Genomic DNA, 14893 nt, shown 5'->3' on the forward strand with positions numbered 1-14893 from the left:
ATAGTGGAATTAGAAAAGGTACAGAGAAGGGCGATAATGATGATAAAGGGGATGGGACGACTTCCCTATGAGGAAAGGCTAAGACGGCTGGGGCTAAAAAAACAGCTGAGGGGAGTTATGATAAAGGTCTATAAAATACGGAGTGGAGTGGAATGGAATGGGTGTATGAGAATCGCTTGTTTACTCCTTCCAAAAATACTAGGACTAGGGGGCACGCAATGAAGCTATTAAGTAGTAAATTTAAAACAAATTGGAGACAATATTGTAATGTGTAATTAAAACTCTGGAATTCATTGCCAAAGAATGTGGTAAAAGCAGTTAACTTAGCAGGTTTTAAAAAAGGTTTGGCGGTCACGTGACGCGATGAGCGGGAGAAGACGCTAATAGCGCAGCTCCTGCCTTCCCTTAGATTCTTTATCAAAAATTCGTCCTAAAAATTGGATACAATACCCCACAAACGAAGGTAAACGAAGAGTGTTTAAAAGGAGAAAAGTTTAATACCACTTTGGAGGAGAATGACATCTAAGATTACCAGAAAAGACAGGGAAAAGACCCGGCCGCCCGACGACAAGATGGCGGCTCCGGCGAGCCCGGGGACATCAGCGGTGGGATCCGCGTGGGCAGCCGAGATTGTTGGGGAAGTTACTCAGGCATTGGAAGCCATACTGGAGAAAAAGCTGGGAGCGCTGGATAACAAACTGGAACAATTACATAACAGCGTAACGCAAATACAATTGGACATGGGACAATATCAACAACGGGCAAGTGATACGGAAGATCGTGTGGACAAGGTGGAAACAGAAGTAAGTCGCTTACAAAAGCTAATCGCTACTTACACCGATAAAATCGAAGACCTCGAAAATAGATCGAGGCATAACAATCTTCACCTCGTGGGGCTTGCTGAAGATCTAGGAGAGCGAGACCTGGCCAAATACCTTGAGACATGGCTTACCAAAGAACTACAGCTACCGACTACGCTGGGCCCGCTGCGAATTGAAAGAGCGCATCGGCTGGGCCTTAAGCAGGGAGCAGAAGGGCGGCCCAGGGTAGTTATATGTCGCATACTTAACTTTGCCCACAAGGTAGCCATTTTGCAGGCGATGAGAGGCGGAAAAGATCCACACAGCGGCAATAGGAAAGTATTATGCTTTCAAGATTACTCTGCCGCGGTAGCGGCGCAACGAAAGAAATTTTCCCCAGTGTGCTCGGAGCTGATACAGCAAAAAGTTAGATTTGCATTGATGTATCCAGCGAAACTGCGAGTAACCCACCAAACGGGAAATAAAATATTTACCACAGCAGAGGAGGCGAAAGAGTTCCTAGATCAACTGGAAGGAGAAAACTGAAGCGCTACTAAGCTCACACGAAGAATATATAAAACTGGAAAAGATAAATAAACAATGCACCAATTGGTGGCACTAAGCTCAAGAAATCTCAACAGAAGGACAATAATAATTAATAGTACTTTCACCCTGAAGCTGAGACTGTGTTAAACCAACATAGCAGAACAGATATGGGTGTAAACAGTGGAAAACATCAGCAGAAAGAATAAAATACAGAATTCAACTAAGAACATGGTCCCAATGGATGACTCTACACTATAAGGGAAGCTGAGCTTACAAAAAATGATACAGTAAGACTGAACTGAAATACAGACTGAGCAATTTTGAAGAGGAACAATGAAACCCATCTAAACTCACTAACTTAACCACAACAAATATCTTGATTCAATCTGACAGCAGTTAATACAGAGATGAAGAAAGGTATGATGAACAAATTTGTCAAGCTGTACTGTTGCTACTATTAAACTGAGTGCAGAATCTTGGATTCAAGATAAGTATAACTATTGTGGAAATGGTAAAACATAAGAAGCAACTTTAAAGAGAGCTATAAAGAGGATGTTGGGGCTTAGTTGGAAGGACCCCCAACATGAACGTGGGACTATAATTGAAATAGTGGATTATGTTATAACTATAGAAGCCCTGGATTACAAATGAAGTTGTCTCATGGCAGTAACGGGACATAGATGATGCAACACTGATCTGGCCGGTGGAAATCACATAAGTTTATGAGGATGATCATCATAGACTTACTGAACTAACTTAATAGCAGATAATACAAGGATGAAGAGAAGAATGTTGAGTAATTATAAAACACTGCATTGATATTTATGTTAATTTACACTGTATGGTTAAAGTTTAAAATGTGTTAGTAATCGATAGAGGGGTCAAAAATATGTAAAAGATTCATCAGCGAGTTAATATATAGAGGGAAACAGTAGGACGAATATACTGCATACAATGAGAACAGGGGGGGGAAAAAAGGGAAAGGCGTCGAAGGTGACCTAATTCCAATAGGAATAGAAGGGGATAGAAGGGGGGGAGAGGGGATTCACAGGGGAAGGGAAGGGATAGGGGAGGGGAGGAGGGAGGGAGGTTACAGGAGACAGTACCAGACAACACAAGTGATACCTGAAAAGAAAGATAGACTATTCGCTCAATTATTTGAACGGGGGGGGGGGGGGGGGGGGGGCTGGAGGCTGGGCTGGCTCCTCTCGGACATCAAGATCATGTAAATATGGAGATGGAAGGCCAAAGCAGATACACTAATTAAGGTTATTACATGGAATGTTGGGGGCATCCCTTCGCCCATAAAAAGATCAAAAATCTTAAGACACCTCCAAAGGCTTAGGGCTGACATAGCCTTTTTACAAGAGACACATTTAACTGCAGAAGAACATGCTAAATTGAATAAATGGTGGGTGGGGGAATATATGTCAACAGCAGCGGTGGGGAGAAAAAGGGGAGTAGCAATTCTAATTAGAAAAGGAATAACAAACCACATTCATAAGATAATCCAGGATCCTGAGGGACGATATGTGTTAGCTATTGTCACAATTAATAGACAAAAACTCTTACTGGGCAGTATATACGCCCCAAATGTCCTAGATCTTAAAATCTACAAAAAACTAGTGGCAAAAATAGCACGTTTAGAATCAATACCAATAATACTGGGAGGAGATTTTAATATGACCTGGGACCCATAAATAGACCAATCGCACCCTCCGGCAACAATCCACCGAACACAAACTAGAGGATTACCTGAATTATGCACCACACTAGATCTCATAGATATATGGAGGACGTTGCATCCTGGGATCAGAGAATATACACATATGTCAAGAGCTCATGGTACCTCTTCCAGGATTGACTACCTATTAACATCAAGCACATTATTTCCCACAATTAGAGACGCTGATATAGGACCGTGCATTATCTCGGATCATGCGACGGTACATATGAATTGGATGGAGGGAGGGGAAGAAGAGAAATTTCGGGGGTGGACGTTCCCAATGTATTTAGTAAATAATGTGAGATTTCGAGAACATTTACAAACGAAATGGGCAGAGTATAAACATTTTAATGAGGACACAGTACCAACTTCAACTAGTTTTTGGGAAGCCGCAAAGGTGGTCTTGCGGGGAGAAACTATCAGTTTTACTACCCAATACAAGCGGGCAAGAGACAGGGAAATCCTGCGACTGGAGAAACAATTGAGAGAAGCGAATAGACATTATGGCTTAAATCCTTGCCCTCGGCTTAGACAGGAGATATTAGAAATACAGGCGGCTTTTAACTCCTTACTACATGATAGGGAAGTGAAATCCCAAACATATTATAGATTCCAATTGTATAAATTTGGGAATAAGGGAGGGAAACTTCTGGCAAGAGTTATTGCCCCTAGATACGCTTCCAGAAATATCACTAGTATAAAAACACAAGAGGGAAATTTGATACATTCTAATAAAGGAATTAGACAGGAATTTAAAACATATTATCAACACTTATATAGCTCCACAGAACAAGAAGGGTTATCAGGCACGCAAAATCTTCAAAACCTTACGATCCCACAGATAAATGAACATGACCGCAATCTATTGAACGCGGAGATTAGTGAGGATGAGATCACATGGGCTATAGGCCATAGCAAGATGGGTAAAGCGCCAGGTCCCGATGGATACAAAGCAGAATTTTATAAATTAATGGGAGAGTCGATTGTACCTACATTAAAGTGTTTAAAGAATGGATATCAAATGGTACATTACCTGAACATTTAAATCTAGCGCGTATAATTGTGTTTCCAAAGCCCAATCGAGATGCGCAACTAGTAACATCGTATCGCCCTATATCGCTTATTAACCATGAAGCAAAATTATTCGCAAAAATTTTAGCAAATAGACTAGGCCGTGTCCTACCAAAAATAATCCATGAAGCTCAAGTTGGCTTTGTGCAGGGTAGGTCGGTTGCTAAGAATCTCAGACGAATTTTGACATCATTGGAATATTTAGAGCACACTAATGAACAAGCTTTAATGATTAGTTTCGACGCTGAAAAGGCGTTCGATAAAGTGGAATGGTCTTTCTTATATGAGGTGATGGAGGGATATGGTATAAAAGGAGAGTTTGTACAGGCGATTAAAGCTTTATATGCAGACCCTCTAGCGCAGGTAATGGTCAATGGGAACTTATCTGAGGTAATTCATATAGGCAGGGGAACGAGACAAGGCTGCCCGTTATCGCCCTTACTATTTGCACTATATTTAGACCCTCTAATTAGGGATATTCAAGAATGCCCAGCAGTGCCTGGAGTGGACATACAACATCAGCAGTTCAAAATGGCTGCATTTGCAGATGATTTGCTAATTATTTTAAAGAACCCAAGAGAAGCGCTGGGTAATGTATTAGAGATTTTTAGGGAGTTTGGAGACTACTCGGGATTCACGCTAAACCTTGACAAATCAGAGGCCTTAGCTATAAATACAGATGCCCATAGTCTGTGGCCCATAGATTTCCCTTTAAAGCGGGCAACTAAATCTTTTAAATATTTAGGCATTCTATTACCGGTAAATACAAGAGATCTATATGATTTAAATGTTAGCAAACTCAAAGAGCAGACTATGCACCAGTTAAATTCTTGGCAAAACCTTACGATATCTTTGACAGGGAGGATATGTTTAACAAGGATGGTGATAATGCCGAGGTGGCTGTATGTTTTACAGGTTCTACCACTAAAACTCAAGCAGACTGACATAAAACACTTTTATAAAATTCTGAGAAAATTCTGTTGGGCTGGGAAAAGGGCCAAACTTCAATTGAAATTCCTGCTAGGAGGGTGGAGACAAGGGGGAATGGGGATTCCAAATATTAAATACTACAATATGGCTTGCTTGCTAAGACAGGTTAGAGATTGGGTAATGAATACATCGGATCATACACCACTTGAGTATGAGACAGTGTACTTCGCCCCATATAATTATCTAGCGTTATTACATACCCAGAATAAGATACTCCCCCATAGATTTAAACATAGTGTCTTGCTCCAGCCTACCAGGGAAGCGTGGAGATATATAGGGAAACTTCTGGGGGGAGACCCCTTTAATACTGAGATATTAACTATTAGGGGCAACCCGATGTTTGTACCGGGGATAGAGAATCAAACTTTTGTCACATGGGAAAGAAACGGCATAGCAACCATGCAGGATATATTGGGGGTTGATGGGCATATCAAAGCAGTAACACAAATGCAAACTAATGCACAATGGAGGGATCATTTTGCGCATAGCCAATTCACGCACTATGTGCGCACACTAAATACAGATGAGATTAAGAAACACTTAGGTGAGAAAATTAGAAAATTCTTCGAAGAAATAGCTGAGGAGGTGCCGTCAATCTCCAGTATACATCTGAAATTGTGGGGACTGATGCCTGAGAAAGAGTTTAGTCAACTCCGTCAGAAATGGGAAATAGATAAAGGCAGAGCATTGACAGGTTGGAATATTGTAAAACAAATACAGGATATACCCAGAATAGTAGGAGGAGCTAACCTTAGGGAATGTGCGTTTCGCATGTTGCATAGGGCTTATTTTACCCAGACACAATTATACAAATCAGGGGGCATCCATACCGCTACCTGCCTGAAATGTCAGAGGGCAGATAATACGCTATATCATGCGATATGGGCATGCCCTGCAATAAAAAAATACTGGAGACACATAGCTGTATTTCTATCTACAACTGTCAATTGTGATATAGTATTGAACCCTCTATGTCTAGTGCTAGATAAACATGACGCCTTTCCCAGGCTAAACAAAGATAAAATGGTGCTATGCCGCAAAACATGTCTCATTGCCAAGAAATGCATAATGCAGCACTGGACCTCTGCACACCCTCCGACCTTCTGGCATTGGCGGAACCAGGTACACCAATTGCTTACTTGGGAAGCGAGAGAGGCAAAAGGGACATACAAGCGTAAAGAGCGCTTTCTAAAAATCTGGGGGTGTTATCTGGATGGGATGACTCACAGAGGGAGAAGTCGAATTCTTAACACTCTAATATTTTTTTTTTTTTGGGTGTCAATTGTGATAACAGAAGACTCATTTATAGGTAAATAGGGGGGGAGGGGGATCTTATGATCAAGATGTGATATTGGTTATAATATATAGCCGAAACTGGAGGATAACAAATGAAAACACATAAGACATTGGAGGTTGATACTATTATACTTTATTATGTAAATGATTTTACTCCTTTTCTTTTGTCAATAATATCACAATAATATATCAGCTTGTTGGAGGGGAGGAATGGGGAAGGGAGGGAGGGGAGAAAGGGGAACATGGGGGGGGGGGGGGGGAAATTATTACAAAAATGTTGTTGATGATATATTTAGTTGACTGCGATGTATATATACTCATTTTGGTGTTGTATAATGGTCTGTTATTACGATAATACAATAAAAAAGTTGAAACATAAAAAAGGTTTGGCTAACTTCCTAAAAGAAAAGTCCATAAGCCATTATTAAGAAGGACTTGGGAAAAATCCACTGCTTACTTCTAGGATAAACAGCATAAAATCTTATTTTACTGTTTTGGGATCGTGCCAGGTACTTGTAACCTGGATTGGCCATGGCTTGATGAACCTTCGGTCTATTCCAATATAGCAACACTTATGTTCTCTCCAAAGTTACTGAGGGGAGGGTTCTGGCGTTGTGGGTGGTAAAGGATCCAGCCCAAGGGGGTGGTGAGTTCTTAGATGAGTTGCTGAGGAAAATGTTCCTGATTGTTGAGTGGCAGTGTGGGAGGAGTTAGGAGTTAAAAAATGTCGTTGGGGAGTGCATGATGTCTATGGTTGCCTGTACCCTCACTGGAACCCTTGGATGAATCCTGGATAACCAAAGTGGTAGTTTTTGCAAATTCCAGCATTAACCCTGAGAAGCTGAGGAGTGCTCCAGGTAGAAAATAGAGAGTATGAGAGCAGAAAGAAGAAAAGGCCTGTTCAGAGAAAAGAAGGTACACCTTTTGGAGGAAAGTGGACAACCAGGGAGGTCTGATCCAAAGAAGATCTGCTTGCTGTAACAGTACTGCAGGCACAGCCTTGGGTTGTTTCACCCAGAAAGGATGGGTATGGACAGGAAGAGCTGTAAATATGTACATACTGTTAGATTATAAATTGCACTGAAGATACACCATATCTCTAAATTTGCTCTGGATTTATAGCTTGCATCTGTTATTAAAATGGATTATAAATTGACTAAGAAGGTTTTAACTCACTGTTGCAGAATACTCAGTAAATTTGGGTTATTTTGAATAACAGCTTTCTGGATTACATTGTAAGCTCTGTCGAGGATGGACTGTCGTTTCATACGTCTAGTAGCAGTAGTAGACTGGAGTTTTCTTTGAATGAGGGAGGGACAGGGAATTCAGAAAGTGGGTACAGTGAGATAAAGGGACATAAAGCCCAGCTCAAACCCCTATGGGCCGTCCATTGTAACAGGTCCGGCCCAGCCTACACAGCTCAGTGTGCATAAAGACCCTTTTTCTGTGGTGGACAAAGACCATTGACCTTTGTGACCCGGCTCAGGGGTGCCTGACCCCGAGAGCTAGTCGGTGCCGCAGGACACTGTGCTGGAGGTGGTGAGACCCGAGTTACAGCAAAAGGTAAAAAACGGATACAGTGGGATCCTCCCGGATTCGATTTAAAAACCTTTAAAAGTTAATTTTTTTCTTTGCCCAGACATTTACATATGGACATTTTACATATATCTTCCAAAATAAATGTTTTTAGAAGAAGACAGCTGATGTAGTTAAAGCTAAAGATTATTCTCCCAGGATCCTCCTATTTCCTTACCAATCTTGTCCTCCTTAAAAGTTGCGATCCTCCGTGCGACGGTAACATTACGTCACAGGGGGCGTAACTTAGCGGATTGGGCGTTCTCAAACGTAAAATAAAGTTTCATGACAGAAGGGGCGCTTCTTTGTTTTCACGGCCGCTACTGCTGACAGTATGCAGCGATCACCAGCCATAACCCAGCGCTACACAAATCTTTTAGAAAGTTAAACAAAGAGGTGCAATAGACTGAAGTGGAAGTGAGCCTATCTAGTCCACTGTAAGATAGGAAGCCAATTAAGTTAATCTCTGTTTCCTCCACGCCCCTTCGCAGCCGTCATTCCCATACATTCAAATCACAGCAAGCAAACCTATGAGCTACTGCAAGGGGGTTTAATAGCCAGGAGTGGAAGTGAGCCTATCTAGTCCACTGTAACCAAGGAAGACAATTTGGTTCATCTCTATTTCCACTCCCCTGCGCAGTCGTCATTGCCATTCACACAAAACAAAGCAAGCAAACCTATTCGTTCCTGCATCTGCATTGTAGAGGTCTATACAATAATGAGTGGAGTTGACCAGGTAGACGTGAAGCGTCTGTTCACGCTTTCCAAAAATACTAGGACTAGGGGGCATGCGATGAAGCTACAATGTAGTAAATTTAAAACGAAAGTTTTCTATTTTTGATCAGAAGGGCCAAATATATCAAGATCCTGCTGTATGTGGCCCTTGAAATTGAAAATAGACCAGGATCTTGCAGTATGCGGCTCTTCTGATCAAAAACAGACCAGGATCTAGAGGTATGCCGTCCTTCTGATCCCAAATGCAGCAGGATCCTGGTCTATTTCGCCCTTCTGAGCGAAATAAACAAGGATCCTGCTGTTTGTGGCCCTTGAGATCGCAAATAGACCAGGATCCGGCAGTATGCGGTCCTTCTTATCAAAAATACACCAGGATCTTGATGTATGCCGCCCTTCTGATCCCAAATACAGCAGGATCCTGATATATTCGGGACTTCTGATCAAAAATACACCAGGATCCTGATATATTCGGGACTTCTGATCAAAAATACACCAGGATCTTGATGTATGCCGCCCTTCTGATCCCAAATACTACTACTACTACTACTACTTAACACACCAGGATCCTGATATATTCGGAACTTCTGATCGAAAACACACCAGAATCCTGGTGTAGTCAGCCCTTCTGATGTCAATTACACCAGGATCCTGGTGTCTGTGGCCCTTCTGATCCAATATACACCAGGATCCTGGTGTATGCAGCCCTTCTGATGAGAAACAGAGCTTAATCTAGGTGTATGCTGCCCCTCAGACAATTAATACAGCTAGATCTAGGTGTAAGCAGCCCTTCCAGAAAGATTTGGACATATGCAAAGAGAGTTTCTGCTGTGTCTAGCAGGTACAATCATTTTAATGCTGTTTTGCTGATTTAAAGTTTCATGTTATATGTTCATAGGGGAAACTTTAAAATAAATGACATCTTTGTCAAATTTTAAAAAATGACACACATAGGCATTAAAATTTTTGCAAGTAACATAGTAGATGACGGCAGAAAAAGACCTGCATGGTCCATCCAGTCTGCCCAACAAGATAAACTCATGTGTATACCTTAACTTGATTTGTACTTGCCTTTTTCAGGGCACAGACCGTACAAGTCTGCCCAGCAGTATTTCCCACCTCCCAACCACCAGTCCCGCCTCCCATCACCGGCTCTGGCACGGACCTTATAAGTCTGCCCTCCACTATCCTCGCCTCCCAACCACCAACCTCTCTTCCCCCACCTGATCCGCCACCCAATTTCAGCTAAGCTTCTGAGGATCCATTCCTGCTGCACAGGATTCCTTTATGCACATCCCACGCTTGTTTGAATTCCGTTACCGTTTTCATCTCCACCACCTCCCGCGGGAGGGCATTCCAAGCATCCACCACCCTCTCCGTGAAAAAATACTTCCTGACATCTTTTTTGAGTCTGCCCCCCTTCAATCTCATTTCATGTCCTCTCGTTCTACCACCTTCCCATCTCCGGAAAAGATTTTTTTGCAGATTAATACCTTTCAAGTATTTGAACGTCTGTATCGTATCACCCCTGTTCCTCCTTTCCTCCAGGGTATACATGTTCAGGTCAGCAAGTCTTTGTTCATACGTCTTGGAACGCAAATCCCATACCATTCTCGTAGCTTTTCTTTGCACTGCTTCCATTTTTTTTAACATCCTTCGCAAGGTACGACCTCCAAAACTGAACACAATACTCCAGGTGGGGCCTCACCAAGGACTTGTACAGGGGCATCAACACTTCCTTTCTTCTGCTGATCACACCTCTCTCTATACAGCCTAGCAACCTTCTCGCTACGGCCACCGCCTTGTCACACTGTTTCGTCACCTTCAGATCCTCGGATACTATCACCCCAAGATCCCTCTCCCCCTCAGTACCTATCAGACTCTCACCACCTAACACATAAGTCTCTCGTGGGTTTCTACTCCCTAAATGCATCACTTTGCATTTCTTCGCATTGAATTTTAATTGCCAAACCTTAGACCATTCTTCTAGCTTCCTCAGATCCCTTTTCATGCTTTCCACTCCCTCCCGGGTGTCCACTGTTGCAAATCTTAGTATCATCCGCAAATAGGCAAACTTTACCTTCTAACCCTTCGGCAATGTCACTCACAAATATATTGAACAGAATCGGCCCCAGCACCGATCCCTGAGGCACTCCACTACTCACCTTTCCCTACTCCGAGCGAACTCCATTTACCACCACCCTCTGTCGTCTGTCCGTCAACCAGTTCCTAATCCAGTTCACCACTTCGGGACCTATCTTCAGCCCATCTAGTTTATTTAAGAGCCTCCTGTGAGGAACCGTGTCAAAAGCTTTGCTAAAATCTAAGTAGATTACGTCTATAGCACGTCGATGATTCAATTCTCCAGTTACCCAATCAAAGAATTCAATGAGATTCGTTTGGCACGATTTCCCTCTGGTAAAACCATGTTTTCTCGGATCTTGCAGCTTGTTGGCTTCTAGGAAATTCACTATCCTTTCCTTCAGTATGGCTTCCATTACTTTTCCAATAACCGAAGTGAGGCTTACCGGCCTGTAGTTTCCAGCTTCTTCCCTATCACCACTTTTGTGAAGAGGTACCACCTCCGCCGTTCTCCAGTCCCTCGGAACCTCTCCCGTCTCCAAGGATTTATTAAACAAATCTTTAAGAGGACCCGCCAGGACCTCTCTGAGCTCCCTCAATATTCTGGGGTGGATCCCGTCCGGTCCCATGGCTTTGTCCACCTTTAGCTTTCCAAGTTGTTGATACACACTCTCTTCCGTGAACGGTGCTATATCCATTCCATTCTCAGGTGTACTTTTGCCAGTCCCTCGCGGTCCTTCTCCAGGATTTTCTTCAGTGAAAACAGAACAAAAGTATCTATTTAGCAAATTGTAGTATTTTTGGAAAGCGTGAACAGACGCTTCACATCTACCTGGTCAACTCCACTCATTATTTTATAGACCTCTACAACGCAGATGCAGCAACAAATTTATTTATTGCGTTTGTATCCCACATTTTCCCACCTTTTTGCAGGCTCAATGTGGCTTGAATAGGTTTGCTTGCTTTGTGTGAATGGCAATGACGCCTGCGCGGGGGAATGGAAATAGAGATGAAACAAATTGGCTTCCTTGGTTACAGTGGACTAGATAGCTCACTTCCACTCCTGGCTATTAAACCTCCTTGCAGCAGCTCATAGGTTTGCTTGCTGTAATTTGAGTGTATGGGAATGACGGCTGCGAAGGGAAGTGGAGGAAACCGAGATTAACTTAATTGGCTTCCTATCTTACAGTGAACTAGATGGGCTCACTTCCACTTCAGTCTATTGCACCTCTTCGTTTAACTTTCTAAAAGATTTCTGTAGCGCTGGGTTATGGCTGGTGATCGCTGCATACTGTCAGCAGCAGTAGCGGCCGTCAAAACAAAGACGCGCTCCGGTTTTAAGGTCGTACGTGGATCCGGAAGATCCCGGGGATCCCGCAGATCTGGCTTTTACACCGTCCCCCGTGTTACAGTAGGTTTGAAGAATTGATGACTGACACTGCTGCTCACACACAAGTCAAAACTGTCCTAATTCAACCCCTCATTTTGTCTTTTACCACGTCCGCAATACATGCACACGTGTTTTTCCGTACAAATGCAACTTTCCTTCCATCCTGAGATAATCCCAATCTTCCGTTTCATGATTAGGAGTAGAAAGCGTTTCGGACCCTCTTGAACGCTCACATTAAAAGCAACAAAAAATACAACACACAAAGCACTGGGGGCGGGGGTCGTGAAAGCAGATCAAGCTAAACACCCTTACATTAAGAGAACTAGCACAATCTGAGTGATATAACACACAACGCAAAGAAAAACAACCCCCACCTCCCTCACTGGAAACAAAACCCTGCTACAACAGCGCTTAAGAAATCAAGTGACTAACCTCACTGTCTGCAGGCGCAACACAACTGGCAAAGAAAAAAAAAACTCTGCTGCTGCAACCACCAGGTTGAGGGTTGATGAAGCGCGCTGCGCACACAAAACGGGAAGTTTAGTCAACCAGGAGCTGAAGTGACGTCAGAACGCTGAAACCAATTAGGTCAATCTAAGTTTTCCCTTCTCAGAGCGCAGCTGTCATACCCGTTCACTCAAAATAAAGCAAGCAAACCTATGAGTTGCTGCTGCATCCACCTTGTCGTTCTTTATTGTTGGTAGCATTTTATTTAATCTCACTTATATTTTCAAACATGCCAGTTTGTGTAGCATACGGATGTTCACAGAGGAAGCATAAAAACGGGATAACTTTTCATAGAGTAATAATTTGTTATAAATCTTAGTCAGTGGTCAGTTGGGGCTGGTTACAGGGACACTCTTGCACGTGTTATATTCGTGCAGAGATTTTTTTTTTTCCTCCAGTTAATGGGCCACTAAAACATGAGAATCAGGTGCTCAACATTAAAAGTTTCTATCTGAGGGGGTTAAGATGGCGCCCAGAGCGGACGTGTTGTAAGTTCGCTCCAGCACGTCTCGCTAAAACCTTTTTTCTTGGAATCGAAAATGCCTCATTCTAAAAGGAAAGGGACTGTCCGACTAGCTCCCCCACCTACCGGGACGTCCACGCCAGTGAGACCAGAGCTGGAGCGCTACTTCCCCGCTCTTTCTCCTGCAGTAAGTGGGGCAGATTCCTTAGCAGGTGGAGCCGGTGAAGCGCCTCCCCCGCTGGAAGGAGAAACATCATTGTCTCCCCCGCCGCTCTCAATACCTCCGTGCCCCGCTCTGTCAGCAAGCCGGGTAGTGAAACCAACAGACTCCAGAATGGTGGATGTTGGTGAACCTCGTGGGGTGACCGGCTCAGCATTACCATCTATGGCCTCGGGGATAGAATCGGAGGTAAGCCTAGGGAAGATATGGCTGAAGTTACTTGATATGGAAAGAACCTTACAACAATCCTCAGGTGAGGTTAAAATTGTGAACTCTAAAGTCCAAGAACTGAAGGATTCAATAGAAATAGTGAAGCAGGATTTCTCACAAAAAAACGGAGTCTTTGCAAATGGAGATGAAGCAGTTGAGTGAATTTAAAGTGGCAGTAATAAAGGACAATGCAGAAATAAGAAGAAAAGTTGAACAAATAGAGAACTATAATAGGAGATTAAATCTCCGCCTGCTTAATTTTCCTAAACTTTTTGGGGTTCCCCCAGTAGAAATGTTTATTAGATTTTTGAGAGAAAATCTGAATTATCCCCAAGAGATAACTCCACCCTTAAACAAAATCTACTTTATACCTAATACAATTAAAAAAGCAGATGGAGAAAGAAATGGTAACGAAATAAATGTGGATAATATTACTGCTATATTGGAACAGACTTTGGACAATGTCACTGAAAGGGCGACGCTGATAGTTTCCTTTGTGTTTCAGCAAGATTGAAACTCAATAATGAGATTATACTTTAAATCAGCGAACCATGTTTTCGGAGGAGAAAAAATTTGGCTCTATCCTGACGTGACAAAAGTTACTTAACAAAGAAGGAAAATGTTTCTGTCAATAAAGTTAAAGACAATAGAATTAGGTGGATCCTTCCTCTTGGCATATCCATGTAAATGTATTGTAAGGTTAAATCAGTTAAAATATGTTTTTTATATGCCTGATCAGCTCCAGTCTTTTCTAGACTTAAAACGAGAGAGAGAAAACAGTAAATGAGAAGTAAAGTGCCATATTTTCTTCAAGTTAAAACTGAAATTTATTAAGTCTTCACCAATTCCTAACCCCCCTCATTGTATTGAGGTCTAATGAAGCCAGTATTAGGTATGGATATGAATTGGTTATGTAATAATATTGTTTCTATGGCTGTATTTTACTTATCAGATTTGTATCTGTTTAAGTGCATTGAAAAAACTAATAAAAATTATAAATGATAAAAGTTTCTATTTATGTACGATATTTGTGAGAAATATATAAATATATTGCTTTTTCACTTAATAAAATGGTAAACTACATGGATTATGCCCTTGTAGAAAGGAAAGCTTTGGGGATAAACAGAATAACTATACTTGTGTGAGTGTGTGTGGTAATATTGCAGTGCATTTCTAATAAGGACCACCACATTAATACATAGAAATTCATATAACATTTTAAGATGGCTTTAAAATTGCTGAACGGGAGCTAGAAGAATTGGCAGTTTAAATTGCTGGCTAACAA

The 14893-nt window shown here is 42.2% G+C and overlaps 1 protein-coding gene across 4 annotated transcripts in view; it reads right to left on the reverse strand.

The window, feature by feature from the left end:
* The window catches only part of LOC115474957 (probable endonuclease 4), a 99156-nt gene extending 84618 nt beyond the window's left edge, over positions 1 to 14538 (reverse strand). For 3 of the 4 annotated variants that reach the window (XM_030210734.1, XM_030210729.1, XM_030210684.1), the window contains exon 1: positions 12641 to 12746. The gene's annotated coding sequence lies outside the window, so the exon portion shown is untranslated. Of the gene's footprint in view, positions 1 to 12640; positions 12747 to 13304 lie in introns of those variants that run through there. The other variant, XM_030210697.1, reaches the window with a different exon arrangement.
* Between the last annotated feature and the right edge of the window lie 355 nt (positions 14539 to 14893).

This window comes from Microcaecilia unicolor, chromosome 1, assembly GCF_901765095.1.
Source record: "Microcaecilia unicolor chromosome 1, aMicUni1.1, whole genome shotgun sequence".
Lineage (NCBI taxonomy): Eukaryota > Metazoa > Chordata > Amphibia > Gymnophiona > Siphonopidae > Microcaecilia > Microcaecilia unicolor.